Here is a 20,083-nt window from a genome sequence, read left to right on the forward strand (position 1 = left end):
TTGTGCCAGGCCCCGGGAGAGAAACAGTAAACAAAGCATGGCAAATTTTGCTCTCGTGGGGCTGACGGTCTAGTGGAGAGAGACAGAAAATAAGCAAGTGAACAAGACAATGTCAAAGAGTGACAAGGGCTCTGAAGGAAACAAAATAGTGTGGAGCATGATGGGAGGCGTAATTTGGACTGACTGGATGGTCAGGGAAGGTCTCTAAGAGGAGGTGACATTTTAGCTGTGACCTAAAAGAACTGCAGGGGCCAGCCAACAGGAAGACCTGGAGAAAGACCATTTCAAGAAGGGGGTACAAGTTCAAACACACTGAGACAGATATGAGGACATATAAAAGCCCCTCCAGCCAAAACTTAGAATTACCACTGGGTTTGAAAAAAGGAGTAGGTGTTCAGTACCTATTTGTTGCTTGAACAGAAGAAACACTCACTGGTTTAGTCCTGTGCCATCCTCACTTTACCCAGTCAAGCTGTTGTAGGTATACCAGAAGTCCCTAGAGCACTGTAGCAGGCTTATCCAGCAGACCTGGGTTTGGATCCCTACCCCATTTCTTAGGGTCTAGTGTACTTGTAAGGGAAAGCCAACATTTATCCAATGGGATGCCTTTTATTCAAACCTTGTTATGTTACCCAACCTGTTAATGAAAGCCTTCAGCCCAGCAACATCAGCATCACGTGGGAGCTTATTAGATATGCAGCATCCCTGGTCCAACCCAGATCTACAGAGTCAGAATTTGCATTCTTAACAGGTTTGTATGACCATTATAGGTTGAGACTCATTGTTCTACAAAACACTCTGGACCCATCATTTAATTTCATCCTTGGAAGAAAGACATTAAAAGATATGGACCCATCAGCAAAATATGACTACATCATCCTCTCCCTCCTCTTTGACTGATTGTAACGTCTGTTAATAGCCCTGGAGAAATACAATGACCATGTGGGCTGCAGAGGCACGACTCAGGAGAAACGCTTGGATCTGGAAAGGGCTCATCAGTCAGAAGGGCTCAGAAGGGAGGAAACTCAGAAATGTTTGGTCTTCGTTTTCTGTTCAGCTTACCCCAGAAATCAGAGTCAAATGGGGACAGATTCCCCTGAGAAAAACCAGGACCAAACAGCCGCACTGAGTTATGACTAGTGTGCTTTTCCAGGAGGTGGGAGAGCCCTTTGTAATAAGCTCTTGTAAGATCCCAGAAAGGGGAGCAATTACCGGCATTGGTTACACACAACTTCAGCATCTCCAAGCCTTTGGGACCAGAGGTCTGTCTCCCCCGAAGAATCAGATGGAGATGCTTGTGAATCAGTGTTATCATTGGTGGAGAGAAGGCCCTGGAATTTGATTAGACACAGTTGGTGCAGCAAGGGGTTATTTGCCCAGAAAATTAGGTCTATCTTGCCTACAAAGCCCTAAGCGGGGAAAGTGCAGGGTTGGTTGAAATGGTTTCAGCATCCATGGGACAAATTAAAAGGCAAAGAGAAGAATATAATCTATAATTCATGAACCCAACCAGAGCAGGAGAACTGCATCAGAGGGAAAAGCACATGCACATGCAGGACGGGTTCCGTCACCTGACCCTCTTAGGAAAATGATTATGATTATTTTGCACAGGAAGGAAAAATGCTTCCAATAATCAATGAAGATTCGTATTCAGAAATGTCCATAAACTGGCATAAGAGACAAGACAGGAAGGATCTGAGTATCTATTTTACGGAGCGTTTAAAGGTGCTGACGGCATGATCAATTACTCAGGCAATTTTCTAATTTGAGGAGCATCATGCAAAAGGCAGATTTTTCCATTCCCACCCCTCAAATCCCTCCTCCCAGATCGCTGCTCACCCTCCAACAGCAGATCAGGAGACGAAGGGGGTGAACCCTGCACTAGAGTGACTCACAGAAGTTCAAAGGCAACCCTTGCCACCCTCCCTCCCTATCACTGGGCTGAGATGGGTAGTGATCAGGGAGGAAAATACAAACCCAAGGTCACAGGAGTGGAAAACCAAACCCTAAGCAGTACAGATTCCTATATGGATTCAGTTGAGAGTCCTCTAGACTAGGGGCCAGCAAACTTTTCCTGAAAAGGGCCAGATAGTAAATATTTAAGACTTTGCATATCATAAGGTCTCTGTAGCAACTACGGAACTCTGCTAGTGTACCATGAAAGCAGCCATAACCATATGTAAAGAAATGAGTGTGAGTTGTTCCAGTAACACTTTATTGACAAAAGCAAGTAGTGGGCCAGCTTTGACCCAAGGGCCAGAGTTCATCAACCCCTGATCCAGGACAATCTAGTCCTATCTTCTCATTTTACAGATGGAAAAACCAAGGCTCAAGGGGGGAAATGACTTGCCCAAGGCCACACACCTAGGTCAAGTCAGAGCTTAAGCTGAAAGCCTAACATGTTGACTGCACTTTTTAAAACTCTCTCCACTGTACTAGATGGCCCCTTCCTCCCTTGCTTCCTGTCTTCCTCTTTTCATTATGTGCTAAACAACTAGGGATATGGTACACAAACACACAGTCCCTGCCTTCATGCCTCCAGCCTAGTGCTATACTCAGAAACCATTTTTTAAATAAGCTCACTTACAGAATCAGCATTATGTTTGTGTTGGTTTGTAAATATTAATATTCTAAAACCACTGCAATTAAATTATTAGAATAGGGCTTCCCTGGTGGTGCAGTGGTTGAGAATCTGCCTGCTAATGCAGGGGACACGGGTTCGAGCCCTGGTCTGGGAAGATCCCACATGCTGTGGAGCAACTAGGCCCGTGAGCCACAACTACTGAGCCTGCGCGTCTGGAGCCTATGCTCTGCAACAAGAGAGGCCACGATAGTGAGAGGCCCGTGCACCGCGATGAAGAGTGGCCCCCACTTGCCGCAGCTAGAGAAAGCCCTAGCACAGAACCCGAAGACCCAACATAGCAATCAATCAATCAATCAATAAATAAATAAATCTTTAAAAAAAAATTATTAGAATAGTGCTGGCCTGGAGCATGCAATACCTTTGGAAATATATTTTCTCTTTTCATAGTTTTGTAGTTTTTGGTTAATTGTATATTTTCTCTTTTCATAGTTATGTAGTTGTTGGTTGATTAATTAGACAACTAATCGTGCTCATTGAAAGGAAAGAAATTTTAATGTAAATAAGAGGTGGAAAGAGAAATTGCCCAGTATCTTGTTATTCAAAGATATCTGCATTAGCAATCTGGTGTGTATCCTACATTTTTATATATCTTTATATAGACACGGATATATATGTGTGTGTGTGTGAGCGTGATGGGGTGTTTTTGAGGGCGGTTAACAAAAATGAGATCTTTCTAAGCATATCACTCTGCACATGTGTAACATTGCTTCTATGGTAAAATACCTATTTATTCCCATCCACTGACTTACTGTAAATTTTTGGAACACATGCCACTCATGAGGTGGTATTTGTCTGAATCCCTCAAAAGCTTGTGGGGCCTAAGATGGAGTGGTGGTGATGGTGATGGTTGGAAATAGACAGGAAGACTCGCAGAGTTGCTCCCGATCTTGGGAAAGGTGAAAGGCGAAGGTAGTAGCCTAATCCTTGAGTGTTAAATTTTTTAACTAGTTTGCCTAATGATCTCACAGTTTAGGATGAATTTGATGGTCCAGAAATATGGGTACCATCATTAGTAGAGGGCAACTTTCGCAAAGATCCAGACCAAGGAGCATCTAAAGATAAATAATCCATGGCAGGGAAATATTTGGCATGGGTCTCCAGGAAGTGGACTGAGGGGTTTTTTTTTTTACCTTCTCCATCTCAGATTTATGAATCTGACAAGCATGTAAAACATGAGACCCTCTTAGACTGGGGGACTGGGGGTTGTGACATCTAAAACCCCATGAGCTCAAACGTTCCCTCCTCTTTGAATGGTGCCTCAGGTCACATAAATCATCCACGTCCTGACCCAATTCAAACACAGCCATTTTCTGAAGCTGGCAAGGGGAGGGTTTTGTGAGCCATGTTGATTAGTTCCATCTATCCATCTTTGAGCCCTGACTCTATACAAGAGTATTCGTCTAGGGTGTTCTCAGTTGTAAGCAACAGATGCCAACTCTGGATGCCATAAGCAAAGCAGGACTTTTTTGGAAGATTACTGGGTAGCTCACAAAGCCTAAAGAATAGACTCAGAAAACAAGAAGCAGAGCACTATGTCCAAAAGCAAGAACTAATGGTGACACTCTTCAAGGCGTCACACTCTGGATGAATCAGCTCCAACCCTTTTTAGTCCTTGCATCACTCCACTCAAGACTTCAATTTTCTGGAGAGCCCAACTGATCCTCCTGGGTTCCACGCTCACCCCACGACTCGGGGAGGATGGAACTTTGATTGACATGCCCACCCTTGGGAGAGGGGTGGCTTCCCCAGAGCAAAAGCAGACAGATGTCTACTGGAAAGAAGGGGGAATGGATGCCAACCAGGTGGAAATCACAGATGTCTGCCGCTGCACAGGATGTGCTAGGGCTCAGAGCTGACGTAGGAGCACACGGTCAGAGCAGCTCACAGCGCACAGAATACGTGGTTGGTTGTCCCTCCGTATCCTACCTAGTCTACCCTTCTTCCTCAGGCACATGAAGCCTGGGGGTGGGCGGGGAGGGAATGACTTGATGAATATGGCCTTTTAAGAAGAGCAATTAAGCCGAAACCGCTGGGCATGACACAGTACTTCCAAATGGTACTTCTACACCCGTTCTTGCTCACCGCCACCCAAGTTCAATCCCCCTCCAGCAGTCAGTGCACTGCTTCTAAAATTCACCTCTGGGGCTTCCCTGGTGGTCCAGTGGGCAAGACTCTATGCTCCCAATGCAGGGGGCCCAGGTTCAATCCCTGGTCAGGGAACTAGGTCCCGCATGCCGCAACTAAGAAGTCCACATGGCACAACTAAAGCCTCCACATGCCGCAACGAAGATCCCGCATACAGCAACTAAGATCCGGCACAGCCAAATAAATAAGTAAATAAATAAAATTCACCTCCAATCACGTCCATCCCCCAGTTAAAGCCCTTCACTGGTTCCACACTCTCCGCTATACAGATGCCGCATGATGTATTTCAGATGCCAGGGTCTGGTTTCAATCTGCCTCATCTTCTGCCTGTTCTCTCCCTCGCTCCCTGGTTCCGAGTCCCCAAATGCTACAAGTTCCCTCCTCCCTCGGGGATTTGGCAAAGCCCATTCTTCTTCCTGGATTTCTCTTCCTCCCCCCTCCTTCCTACGCCCCACACCTCCTTCACCTGGCTACCACCTTCCCACTTGTATGAGTTTACTAGGGCTGCCATGGTAAAGCACCACAAACTGAGCAGCTGAAACATAGTTCTGGAGTTGGGTCACAATTCTAGATGCTAGACATCCAAGATCAAGGTGTGGACAGGGTCAGGCTCCTTCTGAAGGTGCTAGGGAACGATGGTTCTACACCTCTCTCCTGGCTTCTGGGGGTTTGCTGTCAATCTCCGGTGTTCCTTGGCTTGTAGATGCCTCAACCCTGATCTCTGCCTTCATGTTCTCAAGGGCGTTTTTCCTGTATGCGTGTCTGTCTCCAAATTTCCCCTTTTCATAAGGACACCAGTCATACTGCATTAGGCGCCTACCCTGCTCCAGGATGACTTTATCTTAACTAATTGCATCTATAATGACCCTACTTCCAAATAAGGTCAACTTCTGAGGTACTGGGGGTTAAAACTTCAACATGTAAATTGGGGGAGTAAAGGGGGGGGGGACACAGTTCAACCCACAACACCATCCTTCAAGTCTGAAATTAAAATGTCACACAAGACAGTCTCCCCGGACTCCCCAGACTAAGTAGTGCCCCTCCCCCATCCCCATACGCATTATACCTGTGCTTTCCCTTTGTGGCACTTCTCAGAGCTCAAATAAATTATTTTTTTATGTTTCTCCCCCACCACCAGATTAAGTCCCATGACATAGGGACTGTACTGCCTCCTTTATGTATTATTTCTGGTGACCAGCACATAGTAGGACCTCCACCCATATTTGTTCAATGAATTAACCAGTCACAAACTAGCCACAAACAGGGTAGTGTGAGGTTTACAGCCTCAGGTTTCAGAGGCAGACCACCTGGGTTTGAATCCCACCTCCACTCCTTCCTGGAGGAATGATCTTGGTCCACGACTCAGTTTTCCCCTCTGTAAAATAGGAATAATAACGGTACCTCCTTCCTCAGGATGTTCAGTGAATTAATACACATGGAAAATATGGATACCGGTGCCTAAAGCAGGGCAAGAACACAATGATAGCCCTTCAGGCAGGGAACGCCCAAATAAGCATATGAGTGGGACTTCCCAGCTGGCGCAGTGGTTAAGAATCCACCTGCCAATGCAGGCGACACAGGTTCGAGCCCTGGTCCGGGAAGATCCCACATGCTGCAGAGCAACTAAGCCCATGCACCACAACTACTGAAGCCCACGTGCCACAACTACTGGGCCCGCACACCTAGAGCCCGTGCTCTGCAACAAGAGAAGCCGCCGCAATGAGAAGCCTGCCCACCACAACCAAGAGTAGCCCCCGCTCGCCACAACTAGAGAAAGCCCACGCGCAGCAGTGAAGACCCAACACTGCCAAAAATAAATAAATAAATGAAATAATTTATTTAAAAAAAAGCATGAGTGACTTTGCTGTGACAAAAACCATGTGGCTTTTACTAACTTTCAAGGCAATGCTTTCTCATTTCACAAGGTCACTGGCCCCGGTCTCCTTCCATGCCTGCATTTTGTATTTCTGGTTGGTTTGGCCATGCTTCTCCCTGAAATGCAATTTCACGCAGTTTGGGAAGATATGATGTTCCTTGAAACTTCCACCCCGTGGCTCTCCCAAGATTGCTCAGAGATAGAAAAGTAGGTTTGGCTCCATTCAGAACCTGTTTGAACATTCGTTGCACATACTTCAAAAACCCTATCCCTTGGATTTCTCACCCATTTACTCTTGGCAAAAAGCAGCTTCCTGCTTCTGCGATGTTAAAGCTTTCAAGCTTAGGGGAAAAGGCTTTTTGGACAACAAACAGCCCTTTAAAAACAATATTTTGATGAGTTAAGTGTAAATGAATCAGAAACACATGGATTAAGCTTCTCTTGATGTACACATGGGTTTAATAATTATAGGAGGTGGGGGAGAAGGGAAATGGGGCTGGAAAAGCCGTGTCTTGGGTTTTATCAAATCTAAAATGTTTGAGAAGTAATTCAAGACATTCCACACATCCCCAAATGTAGCCAGATTTTCCGATTCCACTTCCAAGGAGCCACACTGGATCTTTCTAGTAACGATTTGAGTGTTCTAAAGCGCCAGGTTTTCGTGGCTTCTGATTGGCTGGGCATGAAGCTATGATTTATGAGACCATTGAAAGATTTATATATTGCCATTATAACAAATTCCTTCCAAACTGAACGGTACCCAAATGCAGCTTTATAAATATCTTTCCTGTTAGAAGCCTCTTTCTATTCACAAAACTCTCCTTCTTTGCTTTTTTTTTCCCTCAACCCCCCTTAAGCCACAGATTCCCCCATGAGGTCTCAGACCAATGAAGAGTGAGGGAATTAATTTTACCACGGCTGAAACGTGTTTCACTTTGGATTGAGTTTTAAATGACTTGGGTCCATATAAGCTGCAGGTCATAAGAAGGTTATAGCTAAAGGGCTCATAAGTTAGGTGAAGGGTGGAAGGGGTAGAATTTTATAAATGCTGATTGCTTTCATAAAAAGAAAACCTAAGTTGTGTTCGTGCTGAACACAGCCAAACACTCAATACATCAGGGCACGCTGTTTCCTAGAGGAAATGTCTCACCCTGGTTTGGTGGGTTTCTGCCTTCCTACATTTAAATGACGTCATCAGTGTTGGGTAAGTAACTTCTTCCACATGTCACCCTCCATGTGTCCTTCCCCCAAATAAACTTTGAGTCACTCAAAGCTCAGAGGTATCCTAAACTGCGTGGCTTAAGGGGCAGCAGGAAGGTGGGTGAAAGGTGGTTGGGGAAAGGACTTTCTGATTTTCTAATTCATTATCCCATAGGTCTTGTTTCCAATGATATGTTCATAAGCCCCATCCACCATGGAGTACAGAGGCTATCAGGAAAAGAAATAACAGAGCTAATCTGCATGGGGTTCAGAGGCAGGCACATGATTGCAAAATTGGAATGGGAGGTTGGCTGATTTATCAAATACAATATACGGGGGTCATTGACCCAACATTGCTGCATAGGAGAACCATTGCCCAAGCGACCCAAGCCATCTGTATTAGTCAGCCATGCCACAACAATGCTGCATAACAAAATATCCCAAAATTCAGTGGATTGTAAGGACAATCAGGTTTTTTTTTTTTAACATCTTTATTGGAGTATAATTGCTTTACAATGGTGTGTTAGTTTCTGCTTTATAACAAAGTGAATCAGCTATACATATACATATATCCCCATATCTCCTTCCTCTTGCATCTCCCTCTCACCCTTCTTATGTTTGCAGATCAGTGAGTTGAGTGCGACCAGCAGAGGTAAGATAGGTTTCAGCCTCCAGATTCTGACTGTGGGCTCCAGGCTGTGAATTGAGTTCAAATCTGTTTCAAGTGTCTTTCATCCTCCTTGTACCAGTGGTCACCCAGATCATGTGACCTGCCCCACATGTCACATTCTGGAGCTCAGATCTGCAATTCCTTCTCAGATATAAAGACTTACTATACTATGCTGCTTCTTGTTGTCTACAATTCATGGTTTTCCTCTACTGCAAGAGAGGGTAATCTGATTTCCCCTGCACATCTTAGATGGTCACCTGAAGTCCAAATGAGCAAAGAGGTAGGAAAGCATATACACTTCATGAAGGCAGATTTTGGTTCTCTGTGCTATATCTCCAACCCCTAGAACAGAGCCTAACACATAGTAAATGCTAATACATATTTGTATAATTAATAATGAAATTGAAACCCAAGCAATGTCTTCTACAATCCCACTGGAGCTGATTGACAGCCCCATCTGCCCAATAATGGGGTGGATTGTACAAACTGAAACCTCCTTGAGGTTACAGCCATTCGATCTGCCTTATAAACAGGCTGTGCATTCAGGGTTGGTCATTTCATAAACTGAGTCATGATAGTGGTGGTGAGTGCCAGTGATAGTGAGAATCATACCATCAGCTAGAAAGAATAGAAGCCCAATTCTAATTAGCTTAACAAAAAAGAGGCGGGGGGGTGGGGCATGCATTGGTCCACCTAACCAAAAATTCCAAGTCAGGTCAGGCAACTTAAAACAAGGACCCAGGAGTTAAAACAAGCACCCAGCTGCTCTCCATCTTTCCATTCTGTCTTGGAAACTGATAGCTTTAGGTAGCGTTAGTTTGCTGCTGGAGTTCTATACAAGACCACCCTGTGACGTTCAAGGAGCGTGGTTGCCAATGGCTCAGCCCCCATTCTGAGGAAGTTAGAGGGTCTCCACTGGCAGCCCCCTCAGAAGAGGAAGGCACCCTGTCTCTCAGAAACCCAATCAAATGTCTTCCTGCATTTCACAGGCTCTGACGGGTTAGATATTCATCCCTGAGCCAATGACTGCAGTCCAGATAGAGATCTGCTCATTGCTTGTGCCAGTTGGACCTGGGAGCTGGGTGTTGGGCCCATCCCACCCAAACCTTCTGGCTAAGAGGGACAAATCCCTGCAGAGAGAAACTCTAGGTAGTGCTAGTGGGGAAAGACTGGACTGAATGACGGTATGCCCACTACACACCACCACCTCACATTTAGTTTACCTTTTTACAATTTCCAAAGCTCTTTCCCGCAGATGATCCCTATGGAACCTTACAAAGGCTCTGTAAGGAACATAATAAAGTTTTTTGGCTCTGATGTTTCCCACGACGTTCACCAAGAGGGCACACATCTCTTCCCACTCTGCATTTGTCGACATAATGTTGGGAGCTGGAATCAGCCATGGTGGGATATTTACCTGGAAACTGGCAAAAGCTACAAATCATGACCTTTTTTATTCTTCATATCCACCAAGAGGATCAGAGAAGTATCTGTTTACCATCCCCAATCCATCCTCAGAGAACACAAATCTGACTCAGGCATTCCATATCAGTCCTTCCATAGCTAATAATATGCCTTCAAATTCTCTTTCCAAATTCATTCCCTTATTCATCCTTTGAGCTCTGGCCATAACAAGTCTTTTGCTATTCCTTAAAATACCAGGTGCTTTCTCACCTCTATGACCTGGCACATGTTGTCCCCTCTGTCGGAACACCTTTGTCACCATTCTTCACCTGGTGAACTCCTACTCCTCTGTCAAGACCCAACTCAAATACTCCTATTTTGCAACTCCTCCACATAGAGCTGACCAGTTGTTCTCTGGGGTCCCAGCTCACCTCTACTCCAAGACTTGTCATCGTGAATTTAATTACTTATTTACACATTTGTCACCCCCCGAGAAGACTGCCTATTTTGTTTCACTGTTGTCTTCCAAACTCTTGGACAGAGGCTCACATACAGTAGATAGTACAAAAATAATTCTCAAATTAACAATGGATAAAACAAAGATGTATTTATTACCCATTATGTGTCAGACTCTGTGCTAAGCCCTAGACTTTGTGACAGTGATCAAACATGGTCCCTGACCTCAAAAAGCTCAGATTAGACAGATAAGTAAACAAGATAGAGACCTATCCTAATCATCTTTACATCCCTCCCACCTAGCATTTACTATGTGCTAAACATCTGTTTGTGGTACGAATGATGATTCAAACCCTCCCTTGACCAATTCGAGCCAGTGGGAGAGCATTCTTGACTCAGCTGTCATCTGTAATACACCAGCGTCACCAAACACTATTAAGCATTCTTTCAGTATAAATACAAAACAAGTTACAGAGACGCAGACCTTGATGTCTGCGAGCCTGCATTCAACTAATGACATCAACCCTCAGCAAACAGGAAAGAAAAAAACAAGCAGAGAAAAAGCTGCATGCTTCACGGTGAGATGGGAATGGATGGCACCGACTCAAGATGGGATCAGAGCACAGGGACACAGAGTACCAGGAACTCGGCCCAGCTGCCCTATGTGGGTGGGAGATAGAGCATGAATCACCGCCTCACTCACACTCGAAGCTCTAAGGATTGTCCTGGATGAGAGGTGTGTAGGGCACAGAGACGATAAACAGTCATAGCCAACATTTTTTGAGTGCTGTTGTACGCACCAGGCACTGTTCTGACCATTCCCTCTCTACCAGGTCACTGAATACCCACAATACGCCTGACGTTAATTCGCTTTATACAGATTAAAAAACTGAGCTTCAGGAGCGTTAAGTCACGTGCCTAAGACTGCACAGCCAGTAAGCCAGAGGGCTGGGTTTCCAGCTCAGATCTGTCTGATGCCTGAGCCTGATTTTTACCATAGCACCATACTAACTCAGAGAAGTTAGCCAAGGATACAAGACAAGTTTTTTTTGTTTTGGTTTGGTTATTTATTTATTTATTTATTTATTTATGGCTGTGTTGGGTCTTCGTTTCTGTGCGAGGGCTTTCTCTAGTTGCGGCAAGCAGGGGCCACTCTCGATCGCGGTGCGCGGGCCTCTCACTATCGCGGCCTCTCTTGTTGCGGAGCACAGGCTCCAGACGCGCAGGCTCAGTAATTGTGGTTCACGGGCCTAGTTGCTCCGCGGCATGTGGGATCTTCCCAGACCAGGGCTCGAACCCGTGTCCCCTGCACTGGCAGGCGGATTCTCAACCACTGTGCCACCAGGGAAGCCCCACAAGACAAGTTTTGACCCTCTTTTTCCAAGAGGGAACAAGTCTGGGTCAAGTGTGTGTAAGAGTTTGCGAATCAGCCAACCTTTGATTTATTCTCGACTCTGGAGACCCTCTGGCCTTTCACATGCTCCTGTTCCTGTTCCTCACTGATATTTTTTTTCTGCCTTCTTTCTGGGCTATTAGGAGGGTAGATAGAAGAAAAGATTCTAAGATCCTAAAGGGAAGAAATCTACAATATAAATTCATCACCTAACCAGATTGCCAGGGTGAAATATCTCATCTGCCTCTTTGTCCAGGATCCTTCGGGGAGTGACCCTAGTATACGTCAGAGTCCTGGAAAGAAAGAGATAACCCACTCCATCTGTGCTGCTGAGAGGATTATTTACAAAGGCTTAGCAGGATCAAGGAGATTCAGCAAGGGATGGTGTAGTACCCAGGGGCTGACAACAGCTGGGAGCCATTACTACCCTGGTTCTCAAGAGTCAAGGGGGAAAGTGATATTAAAACCTGAAAGAAGAAAGTCAAGTAGATGAGGCAGCCTTGATAAGAACAGAGCTTTGGTGGAGGGCCATGATCAACCTGGCAGGAGGAGCCTGGATCATAAACACTCAGCTCCACCTCTCCGAAACCAACCCCACATCTCATGCTGGTTCCTCCCAATAGCTGAATCCAACCAAAGCCAGAATGCAGGTAACCCCGTTGATGCATTCCAGTTGGGACAGCTTCCCAGGATGAGAAAGTGGATCTGGAAGCACTAATGGAAAAAAACAAAACAAACAAACAAAAAGGGCACACCCACTTTATGAAGTCAGTCTCCCAGAGGTAGAGCCTGAAACTCACTCTCCCAGCTTCCCTTGCAGCTAGAACCCAATCATGTGACCCAGGATCAGCCAATCAGATGTGTTCAGGTGTAACATCCATTGCACTGAAAGGCGATGGCCTGGGATGCACTCTGACATTGCGGTGGGGAGACATCCAGCCTGCAGAGGTACCAGTGACAGGTGTCTTAGTGGTGCTGTTTTCGGTAGTGTTAGTGGGTCACGTTGCAGTGCCCAGGCCTGGTGAAGCAACCCAGGGGTACAATTCAAACTGTGCAGATTTTAAGCCTTATTTTCTGTCCTGGGAATTCAGTAAGCTTTCTGGTACCCTCAATGCAATCCTTTTCTGCCTAAACTAACTAAAGCAATGGTCCCCAACCTTTTTGGCACCAAGCACCGGTTTCGTGGAAGACAATTTTTCCACGGACTGGGGTTGGGGGGGATGGTTCAGGCGGTAATGCGAGTGATGGGGAGAGATGGGGAGCAGTAAGTGAAGCTTCGCTCGCTCACCCACCGCTCACTCCTGCTGTGTGCCCGGTTCCTAACAGGCCATGGACCAGTACCGGTCCACAGCCTGCGGGCTGGGGACCCCTGGGCTAAAGCAGATGCTGTTGCTGGCAACTATGAACTCTGACTGATGCACTCCTCTACTCAAGAACCTTCTATGGCTCCCTCTTGCCATTGAAATGCTAAACCCCTTCACAAGATTCTTCAGAATCTGGATCAAATCCAACTTATGTTCCAAGCCTGAATAAAATCCTCTCCTCACTCCCACCTTCCTCCCAACTGCCTTGCTCTCCAGTCGCAAAGAAGTCAACATGCTCTGTATCACCTCCGTGCCTCTGTATAGAGTCACTCCCTGCCTGCCTGTATCACCATTTTCCCTCCCCTTTATCTAAAAAATTCAGTTTTTGAGAATGCAGTGCAGTCACCTCCTCCAGGAAGCCTTCCTGTCCTGCCTCTAAGAAGATGTTGTGATCCTTTCCCTGTGCTCCCTTAGTTCTGGGCTAATGTGTCTACTGATGTTCTTATTATACTTTCCTGTGTTTATGTGTCAATCTGCTCCCGACCAGGATGGGAGCAGGGTCTGTGTCTTAGACTCTGTCATAATTTCCTAGGGTGCCATAACAAATTACCACAAACTGGGTGACTTAAAACAACAGAAATCTATTCTCTCATAGTTCTGGAAGCCAGAAGTCGGAAATCAAGGTGTCTGCAGAGTTGGTTCCTTCCGGAGGCTCAATAAATGCTTGGACCAGGTGAATGAGTGAATGGAGTATACGGAAATCTTTCTGGTAGATCAAAAGTCAGTGTTTCCTACCAACAGCCCCTTTCCTTCAGGGACCAGGGTCAAGTGTATAGAACATCTGTCAGGAGAAAATGCAGCTGCTCCTCCATTTCTCCTGACCCACCTCCAACCCCCCACCAACTCTTTAGTCAATTTTTTTATAACCCAGCCAGGCAAACAGGTTTGGCTCAAATCTCCCTTTCATTCTTAGACTACCTAATTTCATTTTTTATTTTTTCCCGGCTTTACTGAGGTATAATTTTTTTTCTTTTTTTGGCTGTGTTGGGTCTTCATTGCTGCACGCGGGCTTTCTCTAGTTGCGGGGAGCAGGGGCTACTCTTCGTTGTGGTACACAGGCTTCTCCTTGCGGTGGCTTCTCTTGTTGCAGAGCATGGGCTCTAAGCGCATGGGCTTCAGTAGTTGCAGCACACAGGCTCAGTAGTTGCAGCACGCGGGCTCTAGAGCACAGGCTCAGTTGTTGTGGCGCACAGGCTTATTTGCTCCTCAACACGTGGGGTCTTCCTGGGCCAGGGCTCGAACCCGTATCCCCTGCATTGGCAGGTGGATTCTTAACCACTGAGCCACCAAGGAAGTCCCTTCAGGTATAACTGACAAATAAAAATTGTATACATATATACAAATAAAAACTGTATATAGGTGTACAACATGATGTTTTGATACACATATATGCTGTGAAATAATCAACACGATCACGTTAACTAAGATATCCATCACTTCACTCACCTAGTTACCATTTTCTTTTGTTTTCTTGTGTGATGAGAATACTTAAAATCTACTCTCTTAGCAAATTTCAAGTATACAATACTGTACTGTTGACTATAATCATCAGGCTGTACATTAGATCTTCAGAATGTATTAATCTTACATAACTGAAAATTTGGAATGGGAGAAAATATTTGCAAACCATGTATCTGATAAGAGGTTAGTATGCAAAATATGTAAGGAATTCATACAACCCCAAAACATACACACACCAGAAAAAAAAAAGCAAATAATCTGATTAAAAAACAGGCAAAGGACCTGAACAGACATTTCTCTAAAGATGTACAAATGGCCAACATCACTAATCACCAGGGAAATGCAAATCAAAACCACAATGAGGGGACTTCCCTGGTGGTCCAGCGGTAAAGAATCCGCCTTCCAATGCAGGGGACGTGGGTTCAATCCCTGGTTGGGGAACTAATATCCTACGTGCCACGGGGCAACTAAGCCCGCGTGCCACAACTACTGAGCTCACACGCCTCAACCAGAGAGAAGCCCGAGCGCCACAATGAAGACCCGACACAGCCAAAAAAATTAAGAAAATAAATAAATATTTTTAAAAAAAAACGCAATGAGACATCATCTCACAGCTGTTAGGATGGCTATTATCAAAAAAACAGGAGATAAGTGCTGGTGAGAGTGTGGAGAAAGGGAACTCTTGTGCACTGTTGGTCAGAATGTAACATGGTGCGGCCACTATGGAAAACAGTACGGCAGTTCCTCTGATTTCTTTTGCGCTTCCTGCAAGTGACTGGCTTATTGTCAATGGAACATTCTCAAGAGAGGTAATCTCAGCACCTCCCTTTTCCTCCCCTCTGTTCCAGCCGAAAATGCCACCATAATGGCTTCCATCTGGGACAGGAGGTAAGAAATGAGGAGGCACCTGGGGATGTGAAGGAAGTTAGGGTGTGGAGGCAGGAAGAGCTCAGACACACATCTAGCCAGTGGCTGGACCAGGGGCTCATGGTGGGGACCAGGGAAAGAGTGAATCTAAATGCAAAGTCAAGTTTCTTCTCTTTCGTTTGAAAATTACAAATCTATGCTTGACACAGACAACTTCATGCAAAAAGAGAAGCCGGAAGCGAGCCACAGGTCCCAGGTCCCTAGTAAAGGAAGCTCACTACCATTGTGAGTTTTCTAAGGAACAATCCTAGTATCATGTGTCAGTTAAATGCATGGGCTTTGGAGTTAGTCCCATCTGGTGGTAATTCTCTGCTCTAGCACTTGGCAGAGATGTTGTAGTGGGTTAAATACCAGTCCCCGCAAAGCTGTGTCTATTTGGAACCTCAGAATGTGACCTTGTTTGCAGTAAGGGTCTTTGCAAAGGTAATTAAGGTAAGAATCTCAAGATAAAACCACCCTGAATTCGGGTGAACCCTGTATCCAATGATGGGTGTCATTATAAAAGAAAGAAAAGAGAAAACACACAGAGAAACCCCAAGGAGAAGCCCAGTTGAAGACAGAGGCAGAGACTGGTGTGATGAGTCTGCAACCCAAGGAATGCCAGGCACCTCCAGAAACCAAAGAGGCAAGGAAGGATCATCCCCTAGAGCCTCCAGAGACAGCCATGACCCTGCTGACACCTTGATTTTAAACTTCTCGCCTCCAGAACTTAGAGAATAAATTTCTGTTGTGTTAAGCCACCAAGTTTAGCAGTCCTAGAAACCAATAACAGATGTGATACCAGGCAAGCCGTTTCATTTCTCCTCTCTAAACCTCTGTTTTCTTGTCTTTAAAATGGGTACAATAGTAACATCTACCCCTCAGGGGTGGCAGGAAGATTCGATTCAAGGCTGTCTTCAGGGCTGCTGTCATCATAATTCTTACAAGCCTATCAATTACGGAGGGGAGAGCCATGAACAGACTATCCCCATGCCTTGAGACAACTGTCTAGCACACACAAAGGGAAGAAGAGGGAGCAATGTGTCATTCTTGTAGACATCAGAGGTGAGAGCTGGGAAGGGCAGGATAAAAGCAGAGAAGACCTCAGATGATGTACATGGGGAGGAAAGGGACCCCAGAGACAGGCTGGAGAAATGCAGAGAGAAAACCTAAAAGAAAAAAAAGATCATGCTCCTTCCGATGCTTCTGAGAGGGCCTGAGACACAACTCTGCATCTCTCTGAGCCTCAGTTTGTTTTTCCACAAAATGGGGATCATAATAGAATCTCTCTTGTACGATTTTCTGAGGGTAAAATGACACTTGGTGTAGAAAGTGCTTGAGATAATAATGCCTGGAATTCATTCATTCATTCCATTCATAATTGTTGGACCCACATATGGGCCAGGCACCATGCTAGGCATGTAGGAAGCACTCAGTAAATGTTCTCCATCATTTTTATTTGTGTTATTATTATTGGGTGAGCTGGAAACATCTGTGTGGCCATGAGCTTCCCTGATTGTGGAAGAAAGATGCAAACGGACCATCCTTTTCCTCTCCCTCAATCTCAGCCCGCAGACATTCTCCTTGGCATCCTTCTTAGAGGCCTCCAACCATCAGCAAAGATTTTTCAGGACCACAAAGGACTGGGGGTAAAATCGTCCCACTCCTGTACCGTGGGAATCTGCCCTGAGGACATGGCCCCGGCTTCCCAGAAATGCAACAGGAGTGATGGGACAGCCATAAATCTTACAAGTGACTTCAAGCTAATCAATCATGGCGCTCAACAGAGAAACAGGACACAGGGACTTTGCAAGCTCCCTTGTGCCCTCAGACCCAAGAAGAAAGATCACTTCATTTGTTCATTCATTCATTCTTTCTTTCTTTCAATAAGTAGTTGTTGAGCATCTCTATGTGTTAGGAACTGTTCCAGGCTCCAGGAAGATAAAGGGGAAAAATAAACAATGTCCCTCCCATCATGGAGCTAATAGCTCTGCTTATTGTACAGATGAGTATATTATTTCAGACCATAGACAAGTACACCAAGGAGAAGTTATCCAAGGTAATGAGAGTGTTCATAGAGGGATCTGACCATGGGGTCAAGAGAGGGGACTGATTGGGGAAAGCTAAGAGCTGAAGAATGGTACATAGGAGTTAAGCAGGCAAGGAGGGGAGTGGAAAAGTGTTCCAGGCAACGGGAACAGCTGGTGCAAAGGCCCTGTGGTTACAGGGAGTATTGCTGGAGGGTGGAAAGGGAGGAGGGCTATGGAGAGCAAGGAATGAGATAGGGCTGGAAGGTAGCAGCAGGCTCATGAGATTGATGCTACATCTCGGCTCCATTTCACAGGTAAGAACCCAGGTCAAGGAGGTTTAGTCACTTGCCCAAGCAGCAAAGGATGTCCTTGACGTGTCTTAACTTAGGGGTTTTGGGTTTTGCTTTGTTTGTTTGCTTGCATAAGCAAAAGGAAGATAAGGAGAGATTTTGGAAAGGAGGTTGGAATAAGGTGGGGGTGAGGGATAGACATGCATGGCTTAAGCACAGTTCCCCGGACAAGCGGATGGGCCAGAGTATTATTATCGTTTTGCCTTTAAACAGCACTTTTGTTTTTCTTTTTTGTTTGTTTGTTTGTTTTGTTTTATTTTTTGGCTGCTCTGCCCAGGATGTGGGATCTTAGTTCCCTCACCAGGGATTGAACCCGTGCCCCCTGGAGTGGAAGCATGGAGCCTTAACCACTGGACCACCAGGGAAGTCCTCCACTTCTGATTTTCTATTTATGATTCCCTTCAACTTTCCAGGTAAGTATTATTATCCCCATTTTCCTAGAAGGGAAACTGAGGCCATGAAAAGTGAAATGTCTTGCTCTGAAGCAGAGAGCTCATAGTGCTAAAGGTGGGATTTGAACTCCACTTTTCTGGCTCCTAAATCAGTGCGCCTATGGGCCACCTCCAACTGCCACTCTGGGGCAACCATCTGTCTTTGCCCCAATTGTCTCATCCCACATGCCATTCTGTGCTAAGACCGTTCTCACAAACACACAGGGTGACCCTGGAAGAGGTCATTTTCAGTAGGAGCCTCAATTAACTCTAATCTGGTTTCCACACTCTCACTGGAAAAGGTGAAAAAAAATAAATGGTTGTCAGGAATTTCATTTTTTAAGTAACTTTTTATGGATCAGGACCCATATTTTCATCCTCATTCCCATACTTTTCCCATCTGTGATGTTAGCCAAGCTTACCTTTACCTCTCTGAGCCTGTTTTTGTAAAAAGACTGGCTAGCCTGAGAATTACATGAAAAACACAAGACCTTGAATGTAGCCCCTGGTGTGTAGACTGTGCTCTGCCGAGTTAGCCTTTACCGTTGCTCTAACTATGATTAGAGCCATGAATGAGCTTTCCTCAAGAATTTCCTTCATAAAAAGTCAAATGCAGTCACCAGACAAGGCATCGAGCCATTTTGGAAAGACCCTTAACAAACAAGCTTTGGAGAAACCACTACAGAAAATAAATTATCTGATGAACCATTGGTTAATCAGGGGAAAAAATGTATATGAACTTAAATCTGGGAGCAGTCTGCCCACACAGGTTCTAATCTAGCAGACAGACTCCTGCTGGGATATTCTGCGTGGCCCCCTCTTCCCTGCAATAATACTGCAAGGATGCTCTATCCGCATTGGACACCTCATCTCTCCTGGCTATGAAAAGAAAAACTGGGTTAACAACTCCCTTTTATTGAGCATTTATCCTTTTCAGATACTACACTAGTGGTTACATACATTGGTATACATTACATCTCACATAAGCATCATATCAACCCTCTGGAGCATATATTCTTGTTACCCCCATTTTACAGATGAGAACACTGAGGTTGGTTAAGCCAAGTGGCAGAGGCAGGTTTTGAACCCTGGGCTGTTTGATGCTACACATTTAGAACATTTTGCTCAGCAGCCTCACTGGTTGATGTCCAAGCCCTTTCCAGATCTCAAAATTGCACAGTTCTCAGGTGTAGACTCACCCTTAGTCCTGCTTCCTGGAAATCCTCTTATGCACATTATTCTTCCATAGGTCAGTCCTGGCAGCCCCAGGCAGGATCAGGGGACAGCCAGGCCAGGGAAGTTAAGTTTCTCGGCCATAAATTCCCTGTCTCTCACACGCCCCTTAACAGCTTATCTTTGGAATACATGACCCGGGATAAAGCTGGGTGGGGGCAGGCCAAGTCATAAAGCAGATGGCCAGGGGACATGGAGTATCTGGGTGAAGCTCCTGACATTCCAGCTGGACGATGGCAGCAGACCAGCCAACTCTCCCCTCCCCCTGCAAAATGGCCTGACCCAGAGAGACGCCACAGGGAAGTCACCAGAGGTCTTCTCTCATCCGTCCCCAATCTTGCCAGATCCATTACCCCCTGTCTGTCCTTCACCCTCTGATGTTTTTCAGATGTGTGAATATGATATGAAAGCTCCTATTTCAAAGCCCCTGTGGACTGAGGCTCCAGCCTCTTGGTCCCCAGGCTCTTCATTAAGGTCCTTTCCCATAGACGGACAGACGGATGGATGGATGGATGGATGG

At 45.5% G+C, this 20,083-nt stretch overlaps 1 long non-coding RNA gene across 1 annotated transcript in view; it reads right to left on the minus strand.

Moving 5' to 3' along the window:
- The window catches only part of LOC309611386, a 426,717-nt gene that overhangs the window by 346,037 nt on the left and 60,597 nt on the right, over positions 1–20,083 (minus strand). The window lies entirely within an intron of this gene.

This window comes from Balaenoptera borealis (assembly GCF_965194805.1).
Source record: "Balaenoptera borealis genome assembly, chromosome: 14".
Lineage (NCBI taxonomy): Eukaryota > Metazoa > Chordata > Mammalia > Artiodactyla > Balaenopteridae > Balaenoptera > Balaenoptera borealis.